The sequence below is a fragment of the Camelus bactrianus genome, chromosome 7 (genome assembly GCF_048773025.1).
Source record: "Camelus bactrianus isolate YW-2024 breed Bactrian camel chromosome 7, ASM4877302v1, whole genome shotgun sequence".
NCBI lineage: Eukaryota > Metazoa > Chordata > Mammalia > Artiodactyla > Camelidae > Camelus > Camelus bactrianus.
In genome coordinates, this window is record NC_133545.1 from 9,315,744 (window position 1) to 9,329,467 (window position 13,724).

Here is a 13,724-nt window from a genome sequence, read left to right on the forward strand (position 1 = left end):
TCCTTTTGAGGTGAGGCAATGTCGTAAAATTGACTACAGTGATTGTTGTATGTATTTGTGACTATATGAAAATTTATTGAAATTATACATCATAAACGGGTGAATTATATGGTGTATGAATTATATCTCAATAAAGCTGTTTTTTTAAAAAAGTAAGTGAACCACATCAGTAATCTGAAAAGTAAAGAAAATTATGCTATAAAATGTCTGATACATTATGCATTTTCGTCTAATCCCTTATGGCACCAGTATTTCCAAAATTGCAGCACCATTATTTTTTACAGTAGTAAACACATCAAAAATCATCTTTGCGTCCCCAAGGCTTGCAGAGAAAAATTAAAACTCCTTACTTTGGAATTCAAACTTCTTCACAATCTAGCTTTATACTACCTTCAGAAAACATTTAATTTTGAAAGTTATATGAGCACAAGGACATAATTAAGGTCATATAAAAGGGTTTATAGAACAAAGTGCAAATGTCCTTCTTACCGCAAATTCCTAGTTTCCCACCCTGGGAATTGACTAGTTGCCAATTTCTTCTGTATCTTCCAGAGATGTTTGCTACAGCTCTGTTGTGCACCCAACCTTTCCTCATCTGTCCAACACCCAAAATGGGCTGCCTTTTTACTACTATCATTTCATGTGTGTAAACATTATGTTCTCAATGAAAGAAAACTATGTGCTGTACTTTTAAAAATTTCACCCATAACACCAAAAAGCCAGGCCCTTCCACATTGTAGATATCCCAGGAAATAGTTGTTGATTGGCAAGATTAGAAGAAACTGCACAGAAAAATCTCAGCTGTCTGCTGACAGTAGAGACTCACACTGTTAAGGAAAAACATTTAGACAGGGATAGTATATGGAGGAGATGCTTTCTTGAATGTTTTCACAAATGCATAGAGATAAAAACACTGTATTAACTTCCATGGAGAATCACCAAACTTGGTATTGTTCTGATAATTTTACATATTGACTGAGAATAAGCTATGCTCCCCCCATGGAAATTCATGGTCAAATAATTGTGCTCCTGAAAAGTTACAATTACGCCTGCCAAAGCAATACATTTTTGTCTTGATATCAAAGGAATGTTCTGCTGGATTACAGATTCATTTCTAGTAACAAAAGATTTTCTGCTTGCAGCTCAAAGCCTAACAATGAAAATAACAACAGAACAATGGCTCTATTCTAATCTCTGTAAGTATTTGATTCTTGGTATTAAGAAAAGTAATGTTTCTCTTCAACAAGCATTTGTAACAGTTTCTCTTCTTTTCACATCTTTGCCTAGATATATTCTCTGACTCTTGTAAATTAATCACCATTACATTTACTTCCTTTCTTCTTTCTACATGGTTTATACCATTTAATGACAATCTTAGTCTTTATACTCTATTTTCACTTTGCTTTACTAATTGGGAACAAAGCAAATGGTCCCCTGACGGGCACAGACACAAAAGTGTGATGGATTCATCTTTCATTATTAAGTAATAATAATGCTTTGAGATTGAACCTGGTTCTCCAAGACCCACCAGTCTTCATCTTCCTGGGCATTAATTAATTAATAAAATTAACTATTAATGGCAGTGCATTACCAACTTACCTGGGCAAAATGCTGGCAGGGAGACTAAAAAAACCTCACTAGTTAATGAGTTGGGTGAATGAGCAGTCTGAATATATTAAGGTTTGAATTGTAAAATGTTAAAAACAAACAACCAGCCACTTTGCAATAACAATCGTTATTGAGAGCTTAACAATCAAAATAATCAAGTCATTTATTTGAATGATTCCAGTTGCAGAACTTCAGGTAGGACCTGGATATGTTTATTTGTTTGTACTGTTGTTAAAATAAGGATATGATTAAATATTCCATTTCTTCCTTCCGAAGGGTAGTGATTAAGTCTGCATTTTTTTAATTGAAGTATAGTTGTTTACGATGTTGTGTTAGTTTCACATGTACAGCAAAGTGATTCAGTTATACATATACACACATATATATATATATTATTTTTCAGATTCGTTTCAATTATAGGTTATTACAAGATACTGAATATAGTTTTCCCTGTGCTATATAGTAGGTCCTTGTTGTTTATCTATTTTATATATAGCAGTATGTATATGTTAATCACATACTTCTAATTTATCCCTCCCCACTACCCCTTTTCCCTTTGGTAATCATGGTTTGTTTTCTTTATCTGTGAGTCTATTAAGTCTACATTTTATTTCAAGATTTCTTTTCAGCCACGTGCCTTAACTTGACTCAAACTAATATGGCAAATAGACCAGATCAGAACTTGCAAATCTATTTGCATTTCAAAAGAGAGGAAACATGTCAATTAACTCCAAATTTTCCTATACTTTATAGATATGGTTGCTGATTGACACTGAGCTTAAACGTAACTTCCATAACCTCATCCATTTTGTAATATGTTTAATAAAACATATTTAATAATATACTCACTTAAGAGGGCTTCACACTGCTATTTAAGAAGTGATAGAATGATGTCTTATATTTGAGCACCTTAGTAATATTAACTGACGCTCATTACAGGCAATGGAATGATCCACTGGTAGAGCTTCAATGGCGGACCCAGAGATGACAAGCTATTCAGTGAGCAATTTACTGAGTATCTCATTACCTTTGCTCTGGCCACATACACTGTAAGTTCATTCTGCTAACCTTAATAAGGTTGCTTTTGAAGCTCTTTATTTCTAAGATTTAAATGGGAACTCTGTCATATGTCAGCCTACAATGAAACCTAAATAACCAGACCAATAAAAGAAGATGTGCTAAAGACCTCATGGGCTGCAGAGGATGAGTTAAACACGCACCCTTTCTCTTAAGTGAGGCTATTTGTAGCCTGTATGAAAACTTAAGCAAGGAATAGGTTTCTAAATCCTCTGAGCACTGATGTTCCTTCATCCTTTTAGGTCAGTGAGGCTCATCTCTCTCTAAGGCTGACCTATATAATCCTCAGCCCATAAAGTTATTCTAAACAGAATAATTAAAAAATCCATGAAGTGTATACATTAAAATTTAAGTTACAAAGAACTTGGATATTTCTAACTGAGCCAGGATAGTATTAGACAAGTGATTTTGTATGACCAACACATCCAAAGATTTGGTTCTCTATACAGAAAGAACAACTGTATGTTTTATATGCACTTTACTAGTGAATGAAATAGTATTCAGAAGATGTATCATTTTTGTGGTTTGTTTGATAAAATAACGGGAAAATACTGAGGTCTTAGAGGATAAACCCTTTCCATCCCATCCCTGACACTTAGCTACTCAGCCTCTGCTGGAAAATGCTGAGTTACAGCAAGCTGAATACTTCATTATTGAGGGGTCCAAGATAAGATAAATTCTTCCTTATGTTTAACCAAGAGCAGCTTTTTGTAACTTCTGCTCTTTTTACCTCTTATAGAAACATAAGTCAACCTAAATTCAAGGAGTAAATCATATTGTAAATGACCTCAAAAATGCATTTCAAACTTGGTTTTCTTGAATTCTTGATTAAACAGCCCAATTTACATACAAGAAGGCATTTTACTTCCAAGGCATTTTACTAGAATTTCAATGAGCACGAGAAGCCCTAATATGAAGAAAAAGATATTGTTGGCATGCAAGAGATCAAAGGTATAGTTGCAAATACTTTTCCTCCCACTTTTGTGGCCTTTTCTCCGTTTTCTTCATTTCTCCTTTAAACTAAAACTTCTTTCCCCTGGGAGTGATTTCAGTCGGGTTCCTCTCTGATTAAAGCAAATGGCATTGTTAGTCCAAGGAGATGGTTTGTTAGAATAAGTGAATACTTAATTGGTGAGATGTAAAGAGTAGGATATCATTCCAAGGAACCACTTCCCTCTCCATTTAACCCAAGTAAGATACCAGGGAGTGAAATATACAGAGCCACTGACAGTGCTTAGTAATGCACAGCCACGCATTATTTGCAAATAGCTCTGCATCTTGCAGGAAATAACACCTAGAACACCAGAACCCATCGTGCATTAGCCTCTACCTCTCCAGTAGGAAGTTATCCTCAAGGTCGCAGAGTCATATGACTTTCTCTTTCAAATGCCACTATTCAAACTGACTTCCACCTCTTTGCACTGTGCAGAATCAGACAAAATCATCATCATGTGGCATGCTCACATCCCTTGGAAGGTCCCTCATTGTGTGGATGTGGTACATGAGGACTGCAGCAGGTCCTTGGTTGCCAAAGATAAAGGCTAAGTGTGAATTTGAACTGCATCCAAAGCCTGATACTTATTTGCATTAAAACTGTCAGGTGATCCTACAAAGCATGCCTGGTGCCTGTTTCACTGGGCCAATGGCCTTCTAAGTGTATTACTGACTTCCAAGTTCCATCCCACTCTGAGACTTGACTTGGAGAGCCAAGAGACATGAAATTGTTGACACAAGAGGATAGAATGTCCGTTATAAAAAATTCCCTTTGTCTCTTTTATATTGGTGACGTTTTTTTTGTTTTTTGTTTTTTTTTTTAATTATGGGGCAGTTAAGAATAGTGTTCAGGCAATCAGGTTTTGGACAGGCTTAACATTTAAACTTTGTTACTGGTTTTAAGCATTTTCACTCTGAACTCTCTATATCTGCATAGATTTATTTTAACTAGGTGTTGATTTAATGATTAATCAGATTAACCTTTTCAATTCTTGTGTTTTTCAAGAATTCATCTTCTGTGATGTGACAATATCACAGTACTAATTGCTTCGTACCTTCTAAATAGACGTTTGGGGTTCTTTTAAAAAATGTATTTATGAAGGTGTAACTTTCTTTTTCCTTTTACTTATAAGCACGTGAACAATTGTTAATGAAGTTTTCATTGGAAAAGTAGGTAAGAATGCTGGAGTGCGAGAGTCACTTTTAGCCTTTCTATTCAGAATATGTGGTGGATTGTGATGGATGGGAACTATATTCTATTGTGTTTCCTGGAAAAATTTTCTTAGCCTTTCTTGGCCTCAGATTCTCCACTCATAAAATGAATATAAAAATGTCATATTTTATCCAACCAAGACACCACTGATTGTAACATACACCATTATTTTTTGTACCACCAAGGGAAACAAAATACTACTTAAACTATAACACAATACTTTCTTATCCCTTCAAATTCTTGTTTTATACTTATTGAAAGATCTTTTTTGAGCTTTATTTAGATATATTTAATCATTTGTTACACATTTGTCTCTATGATTTTCTGTATACACAATAATTCTCAATACAGTAGATAAAAAAAGCTATAACCAAACCGTGAATTCACAGGCAATGGAATTTATTTACACTGGCTGACAATGACTATAACCCTCCATCAATTTTAGACACTCCCAAAGTTGGCGGTGTCAATTTGGGAAGCCTTAGACTCTACAAAGTATATAATTCTGTTATCGACAATAGAAATAATTATTATCATTATTGCTATTATTTTATAGTTGCTGTTATTGTCAAAATATTTGTTTATCACAGACAAATATGTTCCCAACTGAATACCCAAGATGATCTGCTTCCTATAGAAAACGTTGTGTCAATGTTAATTTTTGAGTGTAGAAGAGAAAATAAATTCTCCTTTTTCCAGCATAATTTTTTGTGGGGGCTTCTCTGACTAATGTCATCAATAATTCAATATCCAATTATTTTATTGTTTGCCTGTGTTCCCGGAGCTATCAAAGACTTGCAGGTACTATGGACAGCGCCACTCTTGAATAAATGTCCCTCTCATTAAGCAGGTGCGAGTACCTTTTAGCAGTAACGCTCTGTGACATTGACCTAAGTGTAGAAGCCAGGCCATTCTATTTGCTTTTTTCAACTTCTACCTCCTCCTGTGACAGGGAACCTTAAAAAAAAAAAATGATAGCTCCATTCTGTCAAGCTTTACAGACTTTAGGGCTTTATATAAATTCCACTGAAGCTACATACTCTAACTTGATGGCCTCATCCCAGCTCAACACTGCACTCAACTGCTTCAGAGTCACCAGAAGTATCTTTGGAATTGTTTGGCATGTGCTACCCTGTGACTCCCTTTTGGAGGCTCATAATGCGAGGTATACAGTAATGCAGAATTTATTTCTCTAAGTTCTGTAACCTTCCTGGTTCACTCAACCAAATAAGAATCGCATTAGACCACATAATGCAAAAAATAAATTCTCAGGTAGGATCTTTGCAAGGAGAAAAAAATGTTTATAGCTCATACTTAAACTCCCTTTGTCTATGTGATGAAAACAAACCCAACCTGTTAAAAATCAATCACTTTTGCTTTTTCAATAAAAATAAGGGTGGGTCATTAACCAAAAAAAAAAAAATAAAATAAAATAAGAAAAGCCAGGGTCTACTGTTGTCAGTAATAGTATGTACATTCCTGCTCATGAGACTAAAATATAAAAATAATCTTTTCAAAATCAACATGTGTTAAAATTCTGTGGGTTTTCCACACTTTGAGACTTTCAGTGACTCGATAGTTTCTGTATCTTCTCAACGTGTATCTTCCTAAATTGCTTAAATCTTCCTTTAAATGACCTAGTCACACACATCATTCCAAGGAGAGCCCTGACTGAGGGACTTTGGATGCAGCCCAGTATTTTCATCCTGAGGTGTGCTGCTCTACCGCCCTCTACTGTAAGTATCAGTAATTTCTACAAGCCTGCCAGAATGTATATGGTATTTCTATTAATTTAAAAGCAGAAAACCAAGCAAAAGCTCTAGTTTGGAAAGAAAGAAAAAAAAAAGCACAAAGGTAACGTAAAAAAAAATAGGCAGTAATTTTTCATTATTTATTAATTATCCCCAAGAGATGCTAGTTATAGTCACCATTATTAAAACAACTTTCCAAAAATATGATAAATCATGGTAAGCTGAGTTGTCTGTATTTGTGGTGGCACGAGGGAATTATCTCAGAGTCTTAGGTTGGAACTTTTTTGTTCACTCCAGGACAAGAAAATGAGGTAAACAAGAAGTGCAGTGAAGTCCACAAACTTTGCCTCTGCTCCCAATCTCCTCTTTCTAAGTGTCTCCTTTCTCTACTGAGAAAAGAAGTTCATTTATTTTTCTCTCTTACCAAAAATGAAATGGAATTGGTGGTCAATTGCTTGTTCTTGTTTATAGTTGGATCAATTTCACTTATCAAATGTTCATTCCAGTTAAGATTCATAACACTGTGTTTCTTTCTGTTCTTCCTTTAACAATTATTTTGGGAGCATATTCTATGTCCCAAGTACCTTGTTAAGAGCTGGAACAAGACTGGTTCCTGTCTTTAAGGAATTTACAGTCTATGAGAAGATACAAACATTTAAGAAAAAATTGGGAATAAGTATTTAATTATAATTTTCCAGAATAATATTACAAGCACAGCAAGTAGCGTATGTAAAGGACCTTAGTCGGAAGAGGATTTGGTGCATTCCAGAAACTGAAAGGTCTGTGTGCTAAAGAAATGTGCTACATGTGGCTGGAGAATGGGACAAAAGCAGATCAAGCTGGGTCGAGTTAAGGATTTTGGCGTTTATCCAAAGAACATTTGGAAACCATCTGGTCATTTTAGGCAGAAGACTGATGTGATTAGACTTGTGTTTAAGAGAGATCACTGTGCCGTCTGCAAGAGGAAAGTGGGGGCGAATGCATATTTTTCAGGAGACAAGACTAAATGCATATTTTTTCAGGGGATATTGCCTAAGTGAATTATGATGGAGGCCTGAAGTAAGGAGGAGGAAGTGGACAACATGGAGAAATCTTTAGAAGGTGTGATGGGAAGGACTTGATGTGTGGTTGTATGAGAGCGTATAAGGAGAGGTTGTGCAAAACTCAATTGGGAGACGGTCCACAATAAGAAGTTGTGACACTAAGCTTCCCTGAAAAGGAGAGGTTGTGGAACTGGACAATGACAGAAGAGGAGTTCTGAATCAGAGAAGGTGTGGATTCATTATTAGGTATGGTAAGTTTTCTGTGTAATTCAAAACTGTCCCTTTATTCCTCTCCCCTGATCACACACAGCACCAATGCATACACAGAGAAATCCCAACATTTCAAAGGAATTTCAGCCACGTTCCAGCTATATGTCAGATAAGTGATATAGAAGACACTCCTAGCACTATAAATGTATTGAAATGCCAAATATATTTAAATATATACATGTGTGAACGTATATGCATGTCTTAGTTTTATATGTGTATATTATGTGTTTATGTGTATATATGCATATATGAAATGGAATTGATGATCAATTACTTGCTTTTGTTTACAGTTGGATCAATGTCACTTATCAAATATTCATTCCAATTAAGGCTTGTAATATTGTATTTCTTTCTTTCTGTTCTTCCTTCAACAAATATTTATTGAGCATATGTGCGTGCTGATTCAACTGTTGCAAACAGGGATTGAGACCCTCATACAGACCTTACAATGGGAGACTAGAACACCCAAGCACATCTGGGGCAAAAGACATTGGCTTGAAAAGGAAATTTAAAAGTCAGCTGCAAATGAATTAATGAGAATTAGATTTCTGCTACTTATCAGAACAAAAATTGTAAACTGAAAGTTAAAGTAAAATCTAATTCAGAAATATTTAAATCCAAAGGATGTTGTCCTAACCAGATACAAAACTGCTGTTTACATGTAATCAAAAATTTTGTTTCCACATATGGAAAGAAGTAACCATGAAAGTGTCTGTAGATATAACCAACACGAGAATTAAGACCTCAGAACTGTAGATGATTTAACAATCTGAAACGGACTGCAAAATAAACTTAAAATGATTTAAAAAGTGAAAGTAAGAATAGATACCATAGTAATATAAAGCAGTAAGTATGAATAAAAGATCAGGCAGATTTTAAAATAAATGGAAAAGCTAATTCTGAAAATATCAAAAAGTTAAGTGAAAATACTTTCAGAATAAAGTTAAATAACAGAAAAAAAAATTGAAGAGAGAATTGCTGGAGCACCGTAACAGAAAATGAAAGGTTTATCTTCTGGAGCTATTTAACTGAAAAGATCTGAACTCAGTAATAATTGAATTTTGAAAGAAAGGTTTTAGAGATAATGACTGTTATGGGGAATGGTAATGAAATCAATCACCCATTCTATTATGTGGTCCGCTAATCAGAAACTCCTCATCATGAACACAGAGCTTCCAAAAAACTTTTTGGGATTTAAGTTTCAATCTTATACTTAATGAAAATAGCTTTCTCCCATATAGAAGAATCCGGTGCAGGACCTGCCTTTCTGCATAAACAACTAAAAACTGCATAAAAGGGAACCTCCTTAAGGCTATCAAGGGATTTCTTAACAGAGACCTTACAGGACAGGAGAGAGTGGGATGATATATTCAAAGTACTGGGAAAAAAAAAACCAAAACTGCCATCCAGGAGTACTTTGCCCAGCAAATCTGTCCTTCAGAAATGAAGGCAATTTAAGGACTTTTCACAACCAACAAAGGCTGAGGGAATTCTTCACCAGTAGATCTGCCTTATAAGGAATGCTGAAAGGAGTTCTTTAAGCTGAAATGAAAGGATGTTAATTACTAACAGGAGAACATACGAAACCAAAAAACGATATATTTACCTTTATATATAGTCCAAGTCAGAATACTCTTATGACTGTAATACAGTATTATTAACCACGTAATTCCAGAATAAAGAGTAAAGGACAAGAGTATTAAAAATAGCTATAATAATTTGCTAATGAATACACAATATAAAAAGAGATAAATTGTGACATCAAATTTGCGACTTAAAACTCAGCTTGTAAAACTCCACAAAAATCTAGTTAGGGGTTTGAAAAGTATTGCATTAAATGTATTACATTATTTGGAGATTCTTATTTTTATTTTTTAGTGGTAATGAGTCTTCTCAGTTAAGAACCGGTTATGTCTTATTATTTATAAAAGTGTTAAAAAAAAACAAGACCAGTTTTAACATAATTTTTTTTTTGGCAGGCCCAAAAATTTCTATTATCTATTGATTGAAAAGCACATCACCATCAAGACTACAATAGATAAGGTGAAGCTTTTGAGGAGTAAAGAGCAGAGCGGCAGAATATGCCACCTTAGACAGGCCACTCTGGCAGAGGGAGTATTTTTGACCTAAAGGCCCTTGAGAAGCAGCAGATGCTAGAAGACACCTGCGCTGCTCCTTTTCTTCCTGAAAGCAGGAAATGAACCTCCCACGTGGAAGCTGCCCTCCCTATTCCAGGAGGAAAGAAACATTCTTATCACTAGAGGCAGGGAGTGCCGGCCTAGAAGGTTCTGTACAAAGAGACCTTGTTAAAATAACTCTCATCTTCCTTTAAGCTCCCATATGTTTTAGTTCCTTCCGGGTTGGAAGACATTTAGGTTTTGCTCCTTCCTTGGGTCCTCATTTCTTTAGGAGGATTCCCATGTCACATAAAATTTAAATAAATCTGTAACCTTCTTTTTTTTTTTTTTTTTTTTTTTACTGTCAATTTAATTCTCAGGCCCCACCAGTGGACCTAAAAGGGTAAAGTTTTTGCCCCTACCTTTATGCATATAGCTCCTATATTTATATTCATTTAAAATTAATTTCCCATCCCCTTAACTAGTCTTCCCTCATCTTAGTAAACAAAGTTAATCCCTTGTAGCAAAAGCCAAAAATTTAGGAGTCAAATCTCTTACAACCTCTATTTGGTGCGTAACCAAGAAGAGTTGGTTCTGACCCCAAAATACATCCCAAATCTTTTCACTTCTGTGCTTCTCTACTGGAGTCACTCTAGGTCAATTAGTTATCATTCATTAGCTGATGGCTCAATTCAGACTGAAGTTGGGAACCATTTAACTAATAAATAAATAAATAAGAATGGCTTTAAGAAGATATAAGCATAAGGCTCTTTCACAAATATAACAGCGGTTGAAACAAAATAAGAATTTGCTCCCCTCCAGTACGGAAAGCTGGGTTTCTGACTCCTAAAACAAGGATGTTTTCTATTATGCCAGTGGCTGCTAGTCAATGGGAGTTCATGGAGTGGCCAGGTGTCCCCAAAGCCTTTTATGCATTAACTATTATCCATAGATTGAATAAATATTATTTCTAGCTCCTATTTATTCTAGGATATGCTAGATATTTTTCAGTGATAAGTAGATCTTTTTGTGGTAACAAATTTCTCACAAATATATTTACATATACATGTATTTATAATAATATTTAAATTACATAATTTGTATATACAAATTATATAAATTATGTATGTGTGTATATATATGTGTATAGCATTTGTATATACATTGAGTGCTAACTATGTACCATGTATGGCGTTTGACACTCAGAACATAGCAGTGAACAGGTCAGGCCAAGTCCCTGCCGTATCATGGAAAAAAGGTCAGTACATAAGTTAACCAGGTAAGTGTTCTAAAGAAGAGAAACAGTGTGCCACTAAGACAGAGGGAAACTAGGGGAGGTAATCTTACAGAGGAAAATCAAGGACGGCTTCTTTGAAGAGGTCACATTTGAGCTTGGAATGAGCCAATTATGTGAAGAACTTGGCAGGGTCGAGTGATGAGCATTCCAGGAGAGGAAGAAACAGAAAGACCTTGCTCTGTTTAAAAAGCACAGCAGAAGCAAGTATGTGGGAAGAATGATACAAGGTAAAGGTGGAGGCAGGAAGGGTCCAGCTTATTCAGGACCTTTTTCATTTGGATTTTATTCTTAAATCGCCTAATGAGTTTTTAGCAAGCAGGAACATGATCAGCTTTGTAATTTAAGAAGAGCTTTGGCCACCATGTGTGGACTAGATTAGAGAACGCGGGGACAGAGGAGGGCGGGGTCTGCAGATACAACAGAGCCCGGTGAGACACACGCTAGTTGGCTAGTTAGCTCTAAACATCTGTTTTCCCTTTCTTGTTTAGTAATAGTGCCCATTTTTATCTGGCCCTCCTGCATCTCATCTAAGAGATTGTATTTTTCCAGCTTCCCTTAAAGCAAGCTGGAGCCACGTGATTAAGCCCCACCGGACAATTAAGTTTAGACAAAACTATTGTGTAAGACAAAACTATTCAGGAAGCCTTTAAGGATGTTGAACTCCACCTGAGCCTCTGCCCTGGGAAAACAGTGATGGCTAAGAAATTTCCTGCCCTTTTGTTTTCTGAACCATGTCCCCCCCTCCCCACCTTCTTGTGTTCCAGGAAGAGTTACCTCTAAGAACTATCCTTCCCCTTAGGACTCGGATAAGACTTCCAACCTTACTGTCTTACGACGCCCATGAGATTCTCAGATGTCCCTCATTTTTGCCTGAACCTTTGAGGAGGTCAGACACTGTCCCTCCAACTGGAGATTCCCTTTTTATTTTTCACTTGAGATATAACTGAGATAAAGCATTATCTTAGTTTCAGATGTAGCCAACTCTCCATTCTTTGTCTCATGAATAATTAGCTGATACTAGAAATGTTTGTCTGCCTGAAAATAGCTAAACGCAGAGATAAACATGTCCTGTTCAGCTGACTGAGATTTCCCGTGATTACAAACTGTAAATCACCCCACCTGAGACTATTCTCTGTCTCCCAATAAATATCTCAGGCAAAACCACACAGGGGAGATGTAGTAGCAAAGAACAAAGTCTGATTCCGTATTAGATCTGTTCCTTTGCCCCAAACCCTGTGCTGTTTCCTGTGCTGAGTCGTGCTGCTTCTGCACCTTTTGTAAAAGAATGTTGCCTATGGCCTGAAATAGACAGGACAGCCCATTCTCCAGGCTCTGACCTTTAAAGGTATAACACTTTCCCCTTCATATAAAGATTTAAAAAGTTGCAGAATAGAAAATAACATTTGTCTTGTTGGAGGTTTATAGGGACATCATGACCTGACCTACGTGGACGGCTGCAAGAACAAAGGATTCTGACACCAAGAAGCTTGCACCAACCAACCAACCACACCCCTCCTCTTTTTAGTGTAAAAGCAGCCTGAGTTCTGACTCGGGGAAGATGTTTCTCTAGGACATTAGTCTGCCATCTTCTCAGTCTGCTGGCTTTCCAAATAAAGTCCTTATTGCTTGCCCCAACACCCCATCTCCCGATTTATTGGCCTGTCATGCAGCGAGCAGAACAAGTTTGGACTCAGGAACAGAGACACTTGGATGTTAGGATCTAGGGTGTGCTCTTTATTGCAATAGCCTGAGTAAAATCATCTCCTTAATTGCCAGGTGCATTTTTTCTTTCACATCTTTTTATAAGGCAGGTGGTATATCTTCTTTGCCCTTTCTCCTTTCTAATGCTTGAAATGTGTAGGTGAAAGCTGGAGCTCAAGCGGCCCTCTTGGACCATGAGGTAGCATACATTTAAAATGAACCATCACACTGTGGGAAAGGCCATAAAAGTAGCACAGAAGAATGTAATGAGCTCACAGAGCAAAGGAAGATTAATTGTGAGAGGCTTGAGTGAATCTCAGGGAAGACTTCAGAGACATTGATACTTTAGATAGACTTTAAAATAGTAAGAATTTTGATTGATGGATGAGAGGAAATGACAAGCATGATAGAATCTTGATCCATATTGACTTGAACAGGCTGGAATAGTGATCAATAGGACAAAAGTTGGCACCTTGCTGACTTTATGGAATGAAAGAAAAGAAATTAAAATTATTTATTAAAGAGTGCAGAAGAATGATGCCAAGTAAAGAAATGGAGATCCTGGGAGGACTAGGTTAACGATTTTGGGTTTAGCCCCTTGACTGAGGTAACAGTGAAATATTTAAGTGGAGACATCCTGAAGGCAGCTAGAAA